Source organism: Hyaena hyaena, unplaced genomic scaffold (genome assembly GCF_003009895.1).
Source record: "Hyaena hyaena isolate Hyena2069 unplaced genomic scaffold, ASM300989v1 scaffold_181, whole genome shotgun sequence".
Taxonomy (NCBI): Eukaryota; Metazoa; Chordata; class Mammalia; order Carnivora; family Hyaenidae; genus Hyaena; species Hyaena hyaena.
In genome coordinates this window covers 1574847-1595737 of record NW_024080813.1, presented here as the reverse complement: position 1 = coordinate 1595737, position 20891 = coordinate 1574847, and the positions used below count along the sequence as shown (strand labels likewise).

The 20891-nt window shown below is 42.0% G+C and overlaps 1 pseudogene; it reads left to right on the top strand.

The window, feature by feature from the left end:
- The first annotated feature begins 592 nt into the window (after positions 1-592).
- LOC120237460 lies at positions 593-6816 on the top strand (annotated as a pseudogene).
- Positions 6817-20891: the final 14075 nt, after the last annotated feature.

Sequence of the window (20891 nt, the reverse complement as noted above, 5' to 3'; positions counted from 1 at the left end):
TTTTTTTTCTTTTTTTACTCTCATCTGAATTATTTCTGCCTACTTTCTCTGGACTTATTTTGTTGTTTTTTTCCTGGCTTCTTGAGTTGAAATCTTGGCCACTTATTATCAGTCTTTCTTGTGTAATAATTATATCATTATTGCCATGGATTTTCCTCTGAAATTTTATCCTATAGGTTTTCCTACATGAAATTCTACTTTTTGTTACTATATAAATTAAAAACTATGGCCATGGAAATAAAAATTCAACCTCCAAATTTAGGAGTGTGTAATTTGACAAGTATAAGTCTCTCTGCTCTCTTGCTTCCAGTCCACGACCATTAGTTCTGTGCTTTGGAGTTAGCCACTTTGGACCAGTTCTGGTTTGGGTCCTTCTTATGGAACTATCTAGAACTCTAATTAATATGCTATGTCTCTATTATTTGGCTTATCAACCATCAGGAGTACTCTTGACTGCCTTCAATGAAAGATATGGAGTGTAGATCATTTAACACTCCTCAGTTCCCCAGCCTTTCATGCAATTTTGATCATTTTATGCTACTAAAGAGGTTTTTTCTTCATACATAAACTATTTAATAAAACTTGATTCAATATGGGTAAGATGAAGAAATTAGTGCTCCTACTTTAGAGGACTTTAGGCACAAATTCTTTCAAATCTTCAGGAAATGAAAGGAAGGCAAAGAAAAAAAAAGAAAAAAAAATGAGAGCTGCTAATTTTAGCTCAATTCTTATACCAGAACCTGGCAAAGGAAGCACTGAAAAAGAAAATCAGACCACAGTTCTTAACCTGCAGTCTCTAGACACTGGAATATTCATGATGGAGCTTCAAGAAGGTCCATTAGTACTTGAAACTGAATGGATAATTGTATGTATATGTCACACAAATGCACACACATATATACAGTTCTGAAGAAAGGGTACAGGTTTTCATCAGATTTTCAAACATTCCAGGACCTACAAAAAGAACCATGAACAATTTCACCAATGAGAATAAGTACATTATAAATAAACTATTAATGAAATGAATCCAGTAATGTATTAAAAACCGTTACATCAGGGGTGCCTGGGTGGCTCAGTTGGTTAAGAGTCAGACTTGGGCTCAGGTCATGATATCGAGGTCCCAGGGTTCAAGCCCTGCATTAGTCTCAGTGCTGACAGCCCAGAGCCTAGTGCCTGCTTCAGATTCTGTGTCTCTGTCTCTCTCTCCCTCAATCCCATTTGCACTTGGTCCTCTCTCTCTCTCTCTCTCTCTCTCAAAGATAAATAAACATTTAAAAAATTACACCATGACCTAGGAGGTTTTACATGGAATTCGAGATGGTCAGCACAGAGAAATCTACTTATGTTAATATTGCTAATCTCTAGACAGTGGTGATATAAAATTTTATTTTCTTATACTTGCTTTTCTACATCTTCTAATTTTACTACATGAGTACGCACTGCTTCTATAATTACAAAAGGTTATAAAGTAAATCTGGTAGCACATTTTAAAAACTACTATAAAGAAAATTTTAAAACAGCAATCTACACATATAATGTTCTCTATTAATAAAGGAAAAAACTCCTTAAGTACAAGTTTATGGAGAGCAAAAAGGTACTTCATGAATTTTAACAGACATTCCTAAGAATTATAGAAACCAGAAAAAGAATAACTCTTGCTTAATGTAATAAAACACAGCTCTAAACATCACATTTTTCTTTAAAAAATTAAATGTTAAAGACACTCCCATTAATATTAGGAAGAACACAAGGGTCCTCTATTGCTGATTGTATCCAGTGTTATTACAGAATTTCAAGCTAAGGTAATAAATATAGGACAGAAGAGATAAAGTAAGTTAAGCCATATGAAATTGTCATTTTTATAGGACAAAGTGGCCAAATAACAACAATTTCATATGGTTCAACATAAGACATATTTGTCTTTTTTTTATTTTTTAAATATTTATTTTTGAGAGAGAGAGAAAGAGCACGAGCAGGGAAGGGGCAGAGAGAGAGAAGGAGACACAGAATCCAAAGCAGGTTCCAGGCTGTGAGCTGTCAGCACAGAGCCTAATGAGTGGCTTGAACCACAAGCCATGAGATTGTGACGTGAGCCGAAGTCAGATGCTCAACTGACTGAGCCACCCAGGTGCCCCAACTTAAGACATATTTGAAAGGAAGAGGCATTTAACACTGTTTGCAGATGATTTGAGGTTAAACTAGAAAATCCATGGGAATAAAAAAAAAAAAGTTACAACAAATATGAGAGGTCAATAAAGAGGCCAGATAAAAGATAGCTTTTCTAGATTCCCAGTAGTAATCAGATAGAAGATTTTATTTTATTTTTTAAAGAGTTTTTTATTTTTTTAATGTTTATTTATTTATTTTTGAAGGAGAGAGAGACAGAGCATGAGCGGGGAACAGCAGAGAGAGAGGGAGACAGAATCTGAAGCAGGCTCCAGGCTCTGAGCTGTCAGCACAGAGCCGGACGCAGGGCTTGAACCCACAAACCATGAGATCATGACCTGAGCCAAAGCCGGACGCTTAACTGACTGAGCCACCTAGGTGTCCCCAGATAGAAGATTTTTTTTTAAGTTTTTTAATATAGGGGCTCCTGGCTGGCTCAGTCAGTGGACTATGCAACTCTTGATCTCTAGGTTGTAGGTATGAGCCCCACATTGGATGTAGAGATTCCCTACAAATAAAATCTTTTAAAATATATATGAGCGGCACCTGACTGGTTCAGTCAGTTGAGCATCTGACTCTTGATTTCAGCTCAGGTCATGATCTCATGGTTTATGAGATGGAGCATCATGTCCATGCTGACAGGCTGCTTGGGATTCTCTATCTCCTCTCTCTCTGCCCCTCCCCCCCTCCTGCCCACTATCTCTCTCTCTCAAAATAAATAAACATTTTAAAAAATACATATGTATGAAACAAAAATTAAGTAAACTAAAAAGACAAATAGATGAGCTCATAACCATAATTGGGTTTTTTAATGTTTATTTATTTTTTTAAAATGCTTTTTATTTATTTCTGAAAGAGAGAGAGACAGTATGAGCAGGGGAGGGTCAGAGAGAGAGGTAGGTACAGAATCTGAAACAGGATCCAGGCTCTGAGCTAGCTGTCAGCACAGAACCTGACGCGGAGCTCGAACCCACAAACCGTGAGATCATGACCTGAGCCAAAGTTGGACACTTAACCGACTGAGCCACCCAGGAGCCCCATTGCTTATTTATTTTTGAGAAAGAGAGTGTGTGTGTGCACACATGCTAGTGGGGGAGGGGCAGAAAGAGAGGGAGACAGGATCTAAAGCAGGCTCTGTGCTGACAGCAGAGAGCCCCATGTGGGGCTCAAACTCATAAACCATGAGATCTTGACCTGAGCTGAAGCTGGACACTCAATCAGCTGAGCCACCCAGGTGTCCCCATATTGGAGATTTTAACATACATTTCCTAGTAACCAAAATCAAAAGACCAAATTGTCAATAAAAATATATGTAAACAACACCATTAAGCAACTTGACCTAATTGAAATTTAGAAAACACTATGCCTGATAATTGTAGAGTACACATTCTTTTCAAGGGCACACCAAGATAGACCATATGCTGGGTCATAAAGCAAGACTAACAAATTTCAAAGGACTGAAATTATACACAGTGTATTTTCTAACTACTAGAAATCACAGAAATACAAGGAGAAAATCTCAAAATGTGTTAAAATTATGGAACATACTTCTAAATGACCTGGGGCCAAAAGAAATCACAAGGAAATTAGAAAATAATTTGAACTGGGGTGCCTAAGTGACTCAGTCAGTTAAGCATCTCTCTTTTCTTAATGTTTATTTATTTTTCACACACACACACACACACACACACACACACACACACACAGAGTGTAAGCAAGGGAGGGGCAGAGAGAGAGACACAGAATCTGAAGCAGGCTCCAGGCTCTGAGTTGTAAGCACATAGGCTGATGTGGGGCTTGAACTCACAAACCGAGAGATCACGACATAAGCCAAAATTGGATGCTTAATCAACGGAGCCACCCAGGAGCTCCAAGCATCTGACTCTTGATCTCAGCTCAGGTCTTGATCTCAGGGTTGTGAGTTCAAACTCTGCTTTGGGCTCGATGCTGGGTGTGGAGCCTACTTAAATAAAAAAAATTTTTTTTGATCTGAAGAATAATGCAAATACCAAACATACCAAAAGCTGTGGGATACAGCTAAAGCAGTGCTTAGGAGATTTATGGCTTCTAATGAATACATTAAAAGAAAAAAAAGAAGAATGGCTGAAAATCAGTACTCTAGGTGTCCCTGGCTAGCTCAGTCAGCAGAGCATGTGACTCATGATCTCAGGGTAGTGAGTTCAAGCCCCACATTGGGTGTAAAGCTTACTTTAAGAAAAATAAAAATAAATGAAAATTAATACTCTAAGCTTTCATTTTACGAAACTCGAAAAAGGGCAAATTAAACTTAAATAAAGTAGAAAGAAAGGAAATAGTAAAGAAAGCCCAGTAATCAATGAAATAGAAAGTATATATAGAGAAATTATCATAGGCAAAAACTCATTTTTTAAGATAGAATAATAAGATCTATAATCTCCTGCCTGGCTTAGTTAGTGGAGCATGCAACCCCTGACCTCACAGTTGTGATTTTGATCCACACATTGGGTGTAGAAATTATTTAAAAATAAAATCTTTTTAAAAATCAATAAAAGAGAGAGAAAACACAAAAGACCAGTATTAGAAGTTTCAAAATGTGATGTTACTAGACATCCTACAGATACTAAGAGAACGCAGTGAACAACTTTATGCCAATAAATTTGACAATGTATACAAATTCTTCAAAAATACAGTTTACCAAAACATACAAAAGAAGTAAACTGCTAACACTTTGGTATATGCTAGAGAAATGGACTTTAGAGTTAAAGTTCCATGAAGATAAACCAGGCCCAGGTAGCTTTCAAGATAAATTGTGCCAGATAGCTAAGAAGAAATAATAATAATTTCTCTCCAACCCTTTCAGAGATTTGACAAAAGGAAACACCCACTTACTTGTCTTATGAAGCTAACATAAGTCTGATACCAAAACCAAACTCTTTTCTGCATATAAATGCAAAAATTCTAAATAAAACACTAGCAAATTGAATACAGAGATTGTTTACAAATGCAATAACCAAGTATGTTCATCCCAGGAAAGCAAGGTTGATTTAACATTCTAAAATAACTAATATAATTCACATTTAAAAAAAAATTTTTTTAATGTTTATTTTTGAGAGACAGAGCATGAACAGCAAAGGGACAGAGAGAGAGGGAGACACCGAATCAGAAGCAGGCTCCAGGCTCTGAGCTGTTAGCACAGAGGCCAACACCGGGCTAGAATTCTCAACCACGAGATCATGACCTGAGCTGAAGTTGGACACTTAACCAACTGAGCCACCCCTATAATTAACCACATTAACAGAAAAAAGAGAGAGAGAATCCAAATAATTATCTCATTAGATACAGAAAATGCACTGATAAATATGCACTCGGGAAAAAACTCTCAGCAAATTGAGAAAATTTAAATTAAAAAAAAAAAAAAAAAAAAAAAAACTACATCTAAAATATTTAATGGTAAAATACTTAATATTTTTTCTCTGAGGTGCCAATGCAATTCTGCAGAAGAAAATATGTTTGTTTGGATTTTTTTTAACATGTGAGGCCAGAACTATTGTATATTCATATGAGGATTAAAAAAAAAAAAAGAAATTCAAAAAGTTAACTCTTTCCTTAGACCATATACAAAAATTAAAGATGGCTCAAAAGTATAAAAGTGTCAAAATTTTTTAAAAAGGGGGGAGGGGCACCTAGATGGCTCAGTCTGTTTAACCTCAGACTCTTGATTTCAGCAGGGGTCATGATCTCCTGGTTGGTAAGTTTGAGCCCCATATTGGGCTCGGCACTGACAGCGTGAAGCCTGCTTGGGATTCTCTCTCCCTCTCTCTGTCCCTCCTCCTCCCCTCTTTCAAAATAAATAAATAAATAAACTTAAAAATTTTTTAACTTAAAAATGCCAAACTGTAAAATTAAATATTCAAACTTTTAGAAGCAAACATAGGAGAATGCTCCCGGCAGTCCTGAGGATCTCTGTCTCCTGCTTCAACAGTGGCCAGAACAGACCCAGGGATGATGCCCCTTCTACCGACCTCCGACCATCCTCCAACTTTTCTTCTAGTCACAACTTTCGGAGCCATCTTCTTGCCCACCTTCCGCCTCCGGGACCAGCCAACACCCGATCTTGAACTTAGCTCCTCGTTACCCATCAACCACGAGCACCCAGATTCGTCAGAATTACTCCACTGAGGCGGAGGCCGCCGTCAACCGCCTGATCGACATGCACCTGCGGGCCTCCTACACCTACCTCTCCCTGGGCTTCTGTATCGACCATGACGATGTGGCTCTGGAGAGTGTGGCCTCTTCTCCCGCGAGGTGGCTGAGGAGAAGCGGGAAGGCGCTGAGCGTCTCTTGAAGACAAAACCAGCGCGGCGGCCGCGCGCTCTTCCGGGACGTGCAGAAGCCGTCCCAAGATGGGTGGGGTAAATCCCTGGACACCGTGGAAGCCGGCATGCTTCTGGAGAAGAGCCTGAGCAGGCCCATTTGGATCTGCATGCCCTGGGTTCTGCCCTCGCAGACCCCTATCTCTGTCACTTCCTGGAGAATCACTTTCTTGATGAGGAGATGAAACTCAACAAGAAGATGGGCAACCAAACACCTGACTAACTTTGCAGGCTGTCTGGCCCCCAGGCTGGGCTGGACGAGTATCTCTTCGAAAGGCTCACCCTTAAGCACGACTAGAAGTCTCTGGAGCCCGGCAGCCTTCGAGAGGGTCCCTTTGGCATCCCCCAGGTGCCAGGGGTTGTGCCTGAGTCTCTCTGTGTAGCCAGTAGGCAGCTTTTTAACCACCTGGAGCCCTCTCCCAAGCCATGGCCCAAATGAAAGCAATAAAGCTTTTTTTTTTTTTTTGGTAATGTTTTATTCATTTCTGAGAGAGAGAGAGAGAGGCAGGGTGAGCAGGGGAGGGTCAGAGAGAGAGGGAGACACAGAATCTGAAACAGGCTCCGGGCTCTGAGCTAGCTGTCTGCACAGAGCCCGACTTGGAGCTCTAATCCACGAGCAGTGAGATCATGACCTGAGCGAAGTCAGATGCTTAACCAACTGAGCCACCCAGGCACCCCAGCAATAAAGCTTTTTGCAGGAAAAAAAAAAAAAGTAGAAAGAAAGAGAAAAAAAGAAAACATAGGAGAACTTCTGACCTTGGGGTAGGCAAAGTTTTTTTTATGTTGTGGTGGTGGTGGTGGTGGTGGTGGTGGTTTTTAAGTAAACTCTACACTCCATGTGGTGCTCAAACTCACAGCCCTGAGATCAAAAATCACAGACTTTACCACCTGAACCAGCCAGGCACCCCAAAGATTTCCTATATAAGATACAAAAGACAATAACCACGAAAAAATAAAAATATAGTTGGACTTAATTGAAGTTAAAGCTTTCGTTTATTAGAAATATCAGTGAGTAAAGAGGCAAGTTACAATCTACAATAATTATCTATCACCTATCTATTCATCCATCTGACAGAGGGATTATAATTAGAACATTTAAAGAGCTCAAACAAACAAAAAGACCAAAAAAAACTCCATAAGAGTTTAAAGAATGGGCAAAGATTTGAATGAGTACCACACAAAAGAGAATAGCCAAGTAACTAATAAGCATATGAAAACATAGTCAGCATCATTATTCATCAGAAGAATGTACATTAGGGGTGCCTGGATGGCTCAGTTTGTTGAGCTAAGAACTTGGTTTCGACTCAGGTCATGATCTCAACAGCAGATCAAGCCCCACAGTGGGCTCAGAGCTGGGCATAGAACCTGCTAGAGATTCTCTCTCCTCTCCCTCTGCCTCTCTCCCCCACTTGCGTGTGCGTGCGCGCACTCTCTCTTTCCCTCTCTCTCTCTAAAATATATATAAATAAACAAATAAAATAGAAGAATGCAAATTAAAAACACAAGATACCATTATACATCCATCCACTGGGAAATCTAAAATGTAAAAGCATAAAAACACTGAATATTGAGAAGGATGGGGACAAGGTAAAATCTCATACAATTGCTGGTGGGAGTGTAACACTGGAAAACTATGAAGCAGTATCTATTAAAGCTACTCTATGACTCAGCAATTCTGCTTTAGGTATACAACCAAGAGAAATGAATATATATACTCAATGAAGGACATGTTCAAGAAAGTTCATAGCAGGGGTACCTGGGTGGCTCAGTCGGTTAAATGTATGACTTCGGCTCAGGTCATGATCTGACGGTTTGTGGGTTCCAGCCCCACGTTGGGCTCTGTGCTGACGACTAGCTCAGAGCCTGGAGCCTGCTTCAGATTCTACGTCTCTCTCTCTCTAACCCTCCCCTGCTCGCTCACTCTCTCTCTCAGAAATAAATAAAAACATTAAATTTTTTTTTTTAAAAAAGAGAGCGAGAGCTTCCTGAGGTGATGGAAATGTTTTATTTTATTTTATTTTTTGATGCAAATGTTTTATATCTTGATCTGGATAGTGGTTACTCAGATATATACCTGTGTAAAAAGTTATTGAGCTGTGCACTTCAAATTTTTACAATATGCTAATTATATATATTAGACATAATTTAAAATATACCATACTTTAATAACAGTAAGATGAAATTTTTAAAGTTAGTCACACTTCCCCAATCAGATTGGCAAGATTAAACAGAATAGATGGCATTTGAGGAAAAATAGTCTATTGTATGTAGTCAAGGGGAGTGCAAAAAAGGTATAGATTTTGAAGGACAATTTAGCAATATACATCTAAAAGTTTAAAAAAATTAATATTTATTTTTTTAATTTTTTAAATGCTTTTTATTTATTTCTGAGAGAGAGAGTGAGTGATCAGGGGAGGGTCAGAGAGAGAGGGAGAGACAGAATCCGAAGCAGGCTCCAGGCTCTGAGCTAGCTGTCAGCACAGAGCCCGACGCAAGGCTCGAACCCACGAACCATGTGATCATGACCAGAGCCGAAGTCGGACACTTAACCGACTGAGCCACCCAGGTGCCCCGACATTAATATTTACTTTTAAGAGGGACAGACAGAGAGCAAGCAGGGGAGAGACAGAAAGAGAGGGAGACACAGAATCCAAAGCAGACTCCAGGCTCTGAGCTATCAGCACAGAGCCTGACTTGGGGTGGGGCTCAATCTCAGGAACACAGAGATTATCACCTGAGCTGAAGTTGGATGCTCAACTGACAGAGCCACTCAGGGGCCCCTATACATCTAAAATTTAAAACACATACCCTCTGGGGCACCTGCGTGGTTCAATCCATTAAGCATTCAACTCTTGATTTCGTCTCAGGTCATGATCTCAAAGTTCATGCACTGAGAGTGTGGGATTCTCTCTCTTTCTATTTCTGCTCCTTCCCACTAGTTCTCTGTATTGTTCTCAAGATAAATAAAAATAAACTTAAAAATAAATAAAATACATACTATTTAACTCAGCAATTTCACTTTTAGCCATTTACCCTAAAGAAATATTCACACTAGTACTCAAAGATATAGGTATGAATATAGTCACAGAGTCATTATTTATAAAAGAAAAAGATTGGAGGAAAAGACATGGCCATTCATAAGAGTTAGATAAGTTTTTTTTAACTCATGAAATGTCTTATACCCATCAAAAAGTTTGAGGAATATCTACATACCCAGACCTGTTGGAAGGAGCCTTCCAAGTGGGTAAACAAAACAGGAAAACTCAGGCTTCTAGCCTCCATTCTACCACATATCCGATAGTCACGTATACACTCATTATCTCAGTTTCTCTATTTGTAGAATGAAGTTAATAATATTGTTCTTCCTTGTCCATCTCACAAGTGAAGATCAGATGTAAGAAACCCTCTGAAAACAGAAAGCATTATAACTGTGTTAAGTGTTTTTCCTAAAAAACATTCTTTTATTGACCAAAACTTTGTGTTTATCTTAAATCACCACCAGTCTAGATTTCTATTTCCTATCATGCACTTAAACCAGTGTTTCTCAAAATGTGGACAGCAGACAAATCTCCATCAAAATGGATGTGGAGGAGTTACAAAAAAAAAAACCAGCCCAGTCCCAAATCTACCAAAATTTTGGAACTACTGAGTTAGATGGAAGTAAGCATTAAGTAAACCTTTCCCTCTTCATTGAGAAGCATCTGGGCTAAATCCCATTAATGGCGGCAGGACATCAGGTTTAACTTTGATCTGTCTTGGCTTATGGTTTGCTCTCACTGCAGAAATCAAACGGGCCAGGAAAGTAGTACAAATGGTGCCCCCATTTACTCAATCCCAACGGGAGCCAAAGAACATTCAATGACAAGAACAATGTGATTGCTGCCACTTTGTAGACAAACATAAACCCAGTTTAGCCTGAAGGACTGTAGCTGTTGGAAAACACCATCTCCTGGGCAACTGCTTTGGTTACTGTCCCCAATTAACTTAGCAGAGTCTCAAAAATAGAAGGCAGCTTCTGTTCTGTTATATAATAAACAGTTCTTTATTTGAAATGACAATATTTACTTTTCCTATAGTGAACTCCAGCAGCCTACTAGGCAGTGGGCAAACAGCAGAAATGCCTAAAATGGAAACTAGAGAAAGCAGTTTAGCTAGCAGTTTGCTCTAACTTGCCACTTGGCCAACAAATAATTAGATGATCCCCTCCACGTTTCTCTGACATTTTATCTCCTTTGTACAGGACCGTGCATTCCACATGACTTTGTTACCACCATTCATATCTTTCTTGTTTTGGTGAGTCTTGAAACACGCAAAATAGATATGAGGTAGTGAGTTCTCTGATACTGGAGAGCTGGGGTTGTCCCATCAAAAATGTTTTTTGAGAGATTCTACTTAGAGTGTCAGGTTCAAATAGTGATCTCTTGGTCTCTTTCAATGGCAGTCTGGTGCCTATGTTTCCATGATCTCATCAAATGATCTTTAAAGGAGGAAAAATAATAAATTATTATGGTTAACCTTTCCCAATATTTAATCTCCCTCTTATAAGCAAATGCTGTCATTTATGTGGTTGTGTTAATTATTCATTTATATTTTTTAAAATGTTTATTTATTTTTGAGAGACAGCGTGACAATTGGAGATGGGATGGGGGCAGGGGGAGACTCCCAAGCAGGCTCTGTGCTTTCAGCACATAGCCAGACATGGGTCTCGATCTTACAAACTGTGAGATTATGACCTGATCTGAAATCAAGAGTCAGATGCTTAACTGACTGAACCACACAGGCATCTCAAGATATTTTTTTAAGTAATCTCTACACCCAATGTGAGACTCAAACCTACAACCCCGTGATCAAGAGTCACATGCTGTACCAACAGAGACAGCCAGGAGACCTTGTAGTTGTGTTCTTTACTACAAAACCCTTCTATAATTTTTAAATTTTTAAAAAATGTTTATTTATTTTTGAGAGACACAGAGACAGAACTCAAGCAGGGAAGGGACAGAGTGAGACGGAAATACAGAATCTGAAACAGGCTTCAGGCTCTGAGCTGTCAGCACAGAACCCAACGTGGCACTCAAACTCCCCAACCGTGAGATCATGACTTGAGCTGAAGTTTGACACTTAACCAAATGAACCACCCAGGAGCCCCAAGAATCCCAAGCAGGCTCAACACTGTGAGCAAGGAGCCCGATGCTGGGCTCAAACTCATAGACTGTGAGATGATGACCTGAGCTGAAACCAAGAATCTGACGTTTAACCGACTGAGCCACCCAGGCACCCCCTACACCTTTAAAAAAAATGTTCATTTATTTTTGAGAGAAAGAGTATGGGGGAGAGGCAGAGAGAGTGGAGGGGGACAGAAAGAATGGGGAGACAGAGGATCCGAAGCCAACTCTGTGCTGACAGCAGCAAGCCTGATGCAGGGTTTGAACTCACGAACCTGGATATCATGACCTAAGCCGCAGGTTATGACTGAGCGACCCAGGCACCACCACCCTCTATACCTTTATAACTAACAAATGACCACTATTTGCAGTGTAAACAGCCACTTTTAATTTCCTCCTAAATTTTATTTTCCATTCCTTTCATCATATTGTGGCCAGTCTCCAGAGTGTCTTCATTTCTTGCAGATCTTAAGGGGTTGGGGCCCAACTGGGTTACACTATTCTAAAGGGGCCATGCACACTGAGAAAGAAATGTTTTAAAAACCTTTCAGTTTTCCAGGTGGCATTCAGGAGGCAATAGTGGCTCCTTGTTTTCAGTCCTATTCACTGTTCTTTGGCCAGTGAGATTGGCTCTATTTTTGTGACTGGTGCTTAGATTTGCTTCAAAGATTTTCCCCTCCTATCTCATTCTCCTGGGCTGGGTGTCTTTTGCCGGCTAACACATTCAGCAGAAGCATCTCCTAAAGAGGACAATTTCTATCTAATTACTAGCTAGAAACATTTTAATTCCTACAAAATTCTTCAGAAATCCAAAGATCCTCCCCACCAGTAAAACCTAATCTAAAAGTCCTCTTTTGAAATTATGCAGAGAAGAGTAAATTCTGCTTAGGTCAAAATTTGGAGTTTTAAATTTATTCCTGCTGATAAAACCTTCCTTTCTTTCTTTTTTTTTTTTTTTTATGATCCTACCTCAGGCATAGAGAATGTTTATCCTCAAAGAAGAGTCCATTAATCAGTTGCATTAAAATAATCCAAGGTGCTTATTAAAATGTAGATTCCAGGGTCCCATGTTAAAGCTAAGGAATCAAGGGTATCCGTGTGGCTCAGTTGGTTAAGTGTCAACTCTTGATTTTTTATTTTCAGCTCAGGTCATGATGTGATGATCCATGGAGCCCCTGCATTGCCCTCCTCCCCCACTTTCCACCCCACCCCATCTCTCAAAATAAAGAAATAAACTTAAAAACACTTAATAAAAAAAAACCCTAAAGAATCAGAAACTAGGAGTAGGGTCTAGTCAGCTGAATGTTTACAAGTGCCTCAGGTCATTTGCTCGCCCACTAAATTTGTGAAGGACTGCCCTTAAAATTAACTAAATCCTTAATTTCTTGGAATGTCTAGTATTCTCCAAAAAAAACCAAAGAAAGAACTGTAAGCATTGAAAATACAGGCCAATCTTGTCATAGAATACGTATTCCATTGTAACCCTGTTTATGAACACTTAATAGTTCCTCTGTGGGACAGTTAAGCTGTAGTAATTAGCTCGTGGTTCTATAATCTGTATGTCTCCTCCCACATGATATTTGTATCAACTAACACTACTGCTTACTTCCAGAGAGGATGAAAAAACTACCAGACCTACCTGGACTGATGCCACTTCATGTTACAGTGTCTTTTTCTTGACAATTTAAAGATATTTATGAAATTTCTCACAAATCTTAAATCTGAATTTTAGAGTCTGTCTTAAGGAGAATAGTATTTTACAAGGACTCACTAAATCCAAATCACTTTAGTCATTGCTCTCTTTATGGAAAATTCCTTTTTAAAAATAAATTGGCAAGGAACTGAGATTCATAGCTCTTATCTTCATTCTGCCTCTGAATTATAATTCATGGGCAAATTATGCAGTCTCTCTGTCATATTTTTTAAAAATGTTTTGTTTATTTCTAGGGAGAGAGAGACAGCGTGAGCAAGGGAGGGTCAGAGAGAGAGGGAGTCACAGACTGAAGCAGGCTCCAGGCTCTGAGCTGGCAGTCAGCACAGAGCCCGACTCGGGGCCTGAACCCACGAACCGCGAGATCATGACCTAAGCGAAAGTCGGACGCTTAACTGACTAAGCCACCCAGGCACCCCTCTGTCATATTTTTTAATAGAGATAATTACCCTTTGCAATAAGGCTAATATCTCCCAAAGCTCGGTGAACATTAATGAGACCAGGCTTGTAAAATGTTAAAGTTTCTTGGGTGAGGGATCCTATAAAAAGTGTAAATTATTAGTATTCCTTTTATAGGCCTTGAATGAGTTATTGACTTGTCAGTGATGAATCTGCCTCCTGAAATATTTCACTTCTTGTTTTTCAAGCTTACTGAGTAATACAATCAGCTCTTAAATTTTTCTGGAGTATTTTTAGGAGCTTTAAAATGTAAAAAAAAAAAAGAAAAGAAAAGAAAAGAAAAGAAAAGAAAAGAAAAAAAAGAAAGAAAGAAAAGAAAAGAAAAATCCAAACAAACAGAAAAAACAGCATTACCTGCCTTACCTCCCTCCCAGACATGCATGCATTCCCTAAGACTATAGTGTTTGCATCTTCCTCTTGACTTTTTATTGACTCGATTGATTGAACTTAATAAATCATTTGGGCCATCAAAGCCTCAAGTGCTTTAGGTTAGCTGAAGTATCACAACGTCCTCTAGCTTATTAGCAGTAAACCCTAATGTATGAAAGTGATCAGAAATAAATTATTTACTTGATGTCATTCTTGGTTGTGAAATCATTCTACCCATCTATACTTTCAGTTGCTAGTTTGTACATTGTTCTTTTACATCTTTGCTTATCCAAAATTAAGGATTTTGGAGAACCTAACTAGAAACAAAGCAAAACTAATAGCTATCTGTGTATCACAATAGTTAAATTCTTTACTAATGAGGAAACCTTATTTGGCTCAAGAGGATGTTTGTAGATTGCTCTAATGTGTTTCAATTTGCAGAATGGGAGAAGAAATTTCTAAAAATCAAGTCTACTATTTGAAATTATTATCATACATAGTTGTCTTATATTTTAAAGCTTATTTTATAAGGATAAGGGGTGCCTGCGTGGCTCAGTTGGTTGAGGGACCAACTTCAGCTCAGGTCTTGATTTCATGGTTCATGAGTTTGAGCCCCAAATCAGGCTCTTTGCAGTCAGCATGGAGTCTGCTTCAGATCTAGATCCTCTGTCTCCCTCTCTCTCTTCCCCTCCCTGCTCACGCTGTCTTTCTCAAAAATAAATAAACATTTTTTTTAAAAGTTTATTTTGGGACACCTGTGTGGCTCAGTCAGTTAAGCATAGGACTCTCGATTTCAGCTCAGGACATGATCTCACAGTTGGTGAGATGGAGCCCTGCAGCAGGCTCTGTGCTGACAGCATGGAGCCTGCTTGGGATTCTCTCCCTCCCTCTCTCAGCCCTTCTCCTGCTCTCTCTCATTCTCTCTCTCTCACTTTCAAAAATAAATAAACATTTTTAAAAGTTTATTTTATAAGGATAAAATACATACATTTTATGTAAAAGAAGAAAAAATACTGAAAAAAAATCCAACCAAAATCTGGAAAATATGATAAACAGACTAGATAGATCGACAGATATAAAGAAAAGTAAGTGAGAAATGACATAATGGTGTGGTGAAGCAACCTTCCTGGACTTCCAGAAACTTTTTCTCTGGAACCTAGTCACTATTGAGAAGTTCTTTGCAGAGTAACATGAAAGAAAAATATTTATATCCACCTTGACAGTGGCACAATGAGATCTGGGTATAGTTCAGTGGCTTGGGCTTGGTTGACTTCACTTCTTGAACAAATTTGAGGATTAAACATTCACAAATGTTCTTAATATTTTCTGAACGAGGAAGTATAAGATATTAGCACTTCCCCCCCCCCCCAGTGTTGTATCTACCATTATAGCATCTGTCAGTCAGCCTTCACTTTAAGCCTTATAGAAGAAACAATACATTCTGATTTGAGAGTTTCCCCCACATGGTAAAAATAAAATGTGAAATGTCAGTAACTGGCATGAAACTTTTCAGGAAGTTTTCAGAAACTGGAGCTTTTACATAATATGGAAGTTTTAATGTTTTGAAGGTTCAGTAAATTATGTAGTGTACAAGAGTGAAGTCTAAATTACCCACTCAGAAGAGTAACCCTATAGCACACATGTCTGGATCTATGTATGCAGATGGACAGATACACTTCATTTCTCCTGGGAAGTTGAGTTCTAAAAGCTATCACTCAGAACAGACGGCTTTATGATTGCATAAAAAGAAAAGGGAAGATGACAGAGTTGCTATAAAAATGACAAGCCTTTTGGAGTATTAACAGCTGAAAACATTATGACTTAAATGAAGATGTGAAACAAAAATCAGCTCAAAACTACAAATTAAAAAAAAAACTTGTGCAGAAGGTTTGAAGCATATGGACACCCACCCAGTTTGTGAGGAGGGCAATGGGAGCCCCAGACTTTAGCTTATTAAAGATGACCTTTCCCCTCTCTAAAATTTCAAAGCTGACGTTTCAAGTGCAGAGCAGACTGTGTGCCATATGTAACATGACCTCAGCTCCACTCTGCCCGAGCACTGATGCCATCACTAATGAGAGGTGAAAGGTCCTTTTCTTGCAGCTTTTTCAGAAACCCACCAACTCTTGCCTGTGAAGTATGACTCCTCCCTCTCTTTCCCTCACCATCCCCTTGATTTCAAGAGAACTGCATTTAATACACAGTCGCAAAAACACTTTTATTACCCGTTGATTTGCTTATAGCCACAGCCAAATGGCAGGATGTACAATCATATGCAGAAGAAAATATTTATTTTGACTCAGAAGGCAAAGGGATTAAGAGAACATTGTATTAACCTTGCCTTTCATCTATGTTTTAAAAGGAAACTCTCCAGAGGCATCTATTGAAGTTCTATTTTTTTATAAAGTCTATCAAAGACTTTTAGGGAACCAGGTGTGTGTTTATCTGAGGGGAGTAGAGAAAGGGAAGAAACTATATTGGAGGACAAGACAACTTCACAAAGCTGCTTCAGACTCTGCAAAGATGTTCTGTGCAGAAATCTGTTACAGGCATTCCTAACAGCCAGCTCCTCCCCACCCCACCCCACCCCCACCCTTTTCTTCTGCTGCTTGGAAACAATATAGCTTTTTTCCAAGCAGGTTGTTATCATATTCATGGCATGGTCAATTTCCGTTTGCCAAGAAAATATTTAAGCTGATCAAAGAAATTAGAAAATCGGATGAATAGAAACAGACGTTCCCACAAGAGAAGCGTTTCTCAATGTGAAGAGGCAGGCGGGTTGCAGCCCACCCAGTCACTCCTAGGAAATTGCTCTCTTGCCCAAGACGGAACTACAGAGCCACCTAAATTCTGCCGGAAGGGCTATGGAAAGGAAGAGTCGCTACTCCCCAGGAAATTCACAAGGAGACTGAAGCTTGAGAATCTCTGGTGGCAGAGGTGTAAGGAGACGCTGGTTTCTGGGTATCTATGTAAAAACCAGGAGGGCCTGTTAATACAGAGAGACCTTTCAAGACAGAAGATGAGGCAGTTTGGGATCCTTTTGGTTTGCTTTGCCTGGTTTATCATGAGCATGGAAAGACGAGAACACATTACGCTTTGTAGATGACAGAGGGAATGTACTTTTGGAATGGAGGGATAGCAGTTTCCCTCGAATTAACAGAAACTCCGTTTTTAGATTTGTGGGTTTGGGTGGGGACTAGTTGATAGCAGTTGTCTTCTTCGGGACCCTCTGGCCCTGAACGTGTGTGCCCCGGCTAGCTGGTGAGAGTAAATAAGAGGGTCTTCTCTTCGTCGTTCCTGGTCCAGGCGCGGCCAAACCACGTGAGGCCACTTGCTGCGGCGGCGCGTCGAAATGAAGACTGGTGGGCTTCCCGGTTTCCTTCCATAGAACTCACGACCCCGAAAAAGCCAGTCCCGCTCGGAGAAAGGGGATCTGGATTCGCTCCCCTCGCTGCTCGCCTCTAAGAAACTGGGGTCCTTCGATCGTCAGTGAAGCGCGACCGACGCTACCCAACACCTCCAGTTTTCCGAGGAAGGATGGCTCTGAAGGAGGCAACTGTGGGGCAAGCTTGAGGAACTCCAGAAAGCTCCCTTTCCTGCGTGTCCCGCTGGGGGCTACTGGGCGCGGGCAGGGCACCGGGAGGCCGGGCGGTTCCCGGGTGGTGGGCCGAGAATATGGGCTCTGCCACCCTAGCCCCTCCCCGCCGCGCGCCCCTCACTCAGGCGACTTAGCCGGGCAGGTTTCCTTTCTTTTTTGTTTCGGTTCCTGCCTGCCAGCCCGGTGATCGTTTGCCAGGAAGACAGCGCCCTCTCTCTCCTGCGCCCGCCGCCGGCCTGCACCCCCTCCCTGCGCCGCTGACCGCCCCGCGCCTGCTTCGTGCCCCTGCGCTCCTCAGCCCTGTCCCCTCCTTCGTCACGCCCTTACGCCTCCGGTCCCAGTAACCTCCGCGGGGAACGACCCAAGACAGCTGCGGGGTCCGAGGCCTGCTCACGTCCAGGCCTGGGGGTGGCCCGGCGGGAACACGCGACCTCTGGTTGCAGGACTGGGCGGAGCTGTCCCCGGCGTAGACGCGGCGCCCGAGTGCTCCGGCTTGGCCCCCGGGAGGGGCTCCCGGCTCCCCAGGCTAGGCACTGCCCGCCAGCGGGCGGGGCTGCGAGCTCTCCTCCGCGCCCGCGCGCGCGCACCTGGCCGAGCCGCGTATCCAGGACCCCAAGATGGGCCAGCCAAAGGTGGACGTGGGCCTGCAAGCGGGGTGATGGGAGGGTGCCAAGGGAACTTGAGCAGAGGCAAGGAGAGCTCTTAGAGCCTTGTTCCAAGTCCTAAACGCATCCCCCGCGGTCTGCGGGCTGCCTGAAAGCCTCACCCTGCAGGGTTTGTAGAAGGGCTGCAGCCCGGGTGTTGGAAACATTGTTGCAGAATTCGGGTCTAGGCGGGTGGGCGAGATGCGCGGAAGGGGCATGGGTGGGTGGGCACCTTCCCAGCACCCTCCACCCAGTATTTCTTTCTGCACAGCTCAGGGCACTAGTGCTTCAGACAAACGCCGCGGCCCATTCGGAAGCAGAGGCAGTCAAGCTTCTGTCCGTAAAAATCTAGATCCTTTAGAACCCAAACAATATATTCGTGCGGGAATGCAAAAACATTTCCTATTGCGTGAATTTGCACCGACCCCGGTACTGGCATGAAGTACTTTTACACACACACACACACACACACACACACGCACACACACACACACCCGCACTCTCCTTGCGCCGGGGAGAGACTGGGGTACTTCGCCTCGAGCTGACCTGGCTCCAGAGCGCAAGCAGCTCCCAGAAATGCACTAATTGAGTCACAAACCACCGGCCGCCCCTAACAAAGCGATCCATCTCGGCAGCTCAGCGCCCAATTTGTCCACAGCACTTTCTTCCGCAATTCAGAAGCATTATCTTGTTTTTAGAAGTATCGCGGCAGAAACGTGGCAATTATCCTGGGCTCGGGTTACGGCTAAATGGCTTTAGGCTGAGAAATGGAAGAATACAAATGCGGCGAACGTGCTGATCTCCTAGTTGCGGGGTCTGGACCAGGGTTGGGGAAGCGAGCGAGATCTCGAAGGGGGAGAAGGAGGTTCTCTCCCAATGGAACCAGCCAGAAAGAAGTATTGGGCCTTTGTCTCTAGAGGTTAAATGTTGTGAGCGATGAACCTTCCTGGCAGGACCGGGCCTCGGCTTTGGGTCAGGAGCGGGTTGAGAGTTTCAAGCACTACTGGAGTGAGGAAGGAAAGAGACGTCGAGGGTCAGCGAGAAAGATGGGGAAGACTCCTGTTCTTCTTAGGGCTAAGTACACTAAAACTGGGGAGGAGGGAATTGCACTGGGAGAAAATAACCAGCAGGAAAGAGAGTCGGCTCTGAGGAGTGGGGAGAGGCATTCTCTTCTGAGCGAGGGTCAGGCCTGGTCTGGGAACCAGACAGACGCTGCATTTTGGGAAACCGTGAGAACTGTAGAGTCCCAGAGACCACGAAGCATCTCCGCACAAGGAAAAGGAAAAAAGAAAACGTTTTAAGAATCTTCCTCTCTGCCCGCCAGGGTAAGTTTGGGCCTGGAAAATGGGGAGGAAAAATAAAAGAGAGAAAGAGTAGCAAAAGGCGTTCGGGTGCGGGTGCCTGTTGTGCAGACGCCTTGCTCGCCCCAGCGGCTCAGCCCACAGTGGTAGCCACGCTGTGCGCGTGTCTCTTTCTCGTTCTGCTCAAACCAGCCCCCACATCTTGAAGTAATCAGCAGCCGAGAAGGGAGTCGTCCCCCTGGCATCTCAGGTTAAAGGAGGAGGTCCAGGAAAATGTGGTAGAGCCATTACAAGAAACCCGAGCCGCAGTCATCAGGGACTCCAATTGCCATCGCATTAGGATTGATTAGAGACCAGCAGTACCGTAATGACCCGGAAAGAGGGGCAGCCGGGGATTATTAATATCAGAATGTGGCGGGGAGGTGGCGGGGGGGGGGGTGGTGCTGAGGGGAGGGAGAGAAGAGTAAAGTAGGGAGGGAGAAGTTTTGAGTTACTAGGATTTATATATAAGTGCAGGCTTACCTGAAGAAACCGGATAGTCAGTGAATCACGCAAACAATAAATCTAATTGCATCTAAAATTTCACGAAGCCTGATTTTTTTTTTGGTGAGGGAGGAGGGAGAAGTAAAACCATCGTGAAATCTAGGCCAACATCTTAGTTTTTATAGAAATGTAGTTTAAAGAAATTGTGAGAATTTAAGCGAAGAGATGGGGAGGGGGTGCTAGATGTCCATTTTCCTTACCAACGGGCCTCTTAAAAAATGATTTAGGGAGTGCAACTTTGGGTCACTTTGGGTCTTCTCTCCAGGGCTAGGTGGTAATGGAGTGGACATTTTCTGCAGTCTGCAGAGAAGTAATAAACCAAATTTTAATTGAAATAGTGATACCTGAGTAGTGGTTTTTGGTTTTTGTTTTGTTTGAGACACAGCTATCAGGATCCCTAAGAGATGTAGAGAAGAGAGTGGTTTGTCTCCTTCCTCGGACTATGAGCCAAAACAAATCAGCCCCTGATGGTCTGGGCTGAAACACAGCTCACTGGATAATTAACTCCATCTTTCCAGTCCACCCTAACTGTTTATTTAGTGTCACCCTGCATTACCGTCACTAGCACTTTCCTCTGAACAGGAGG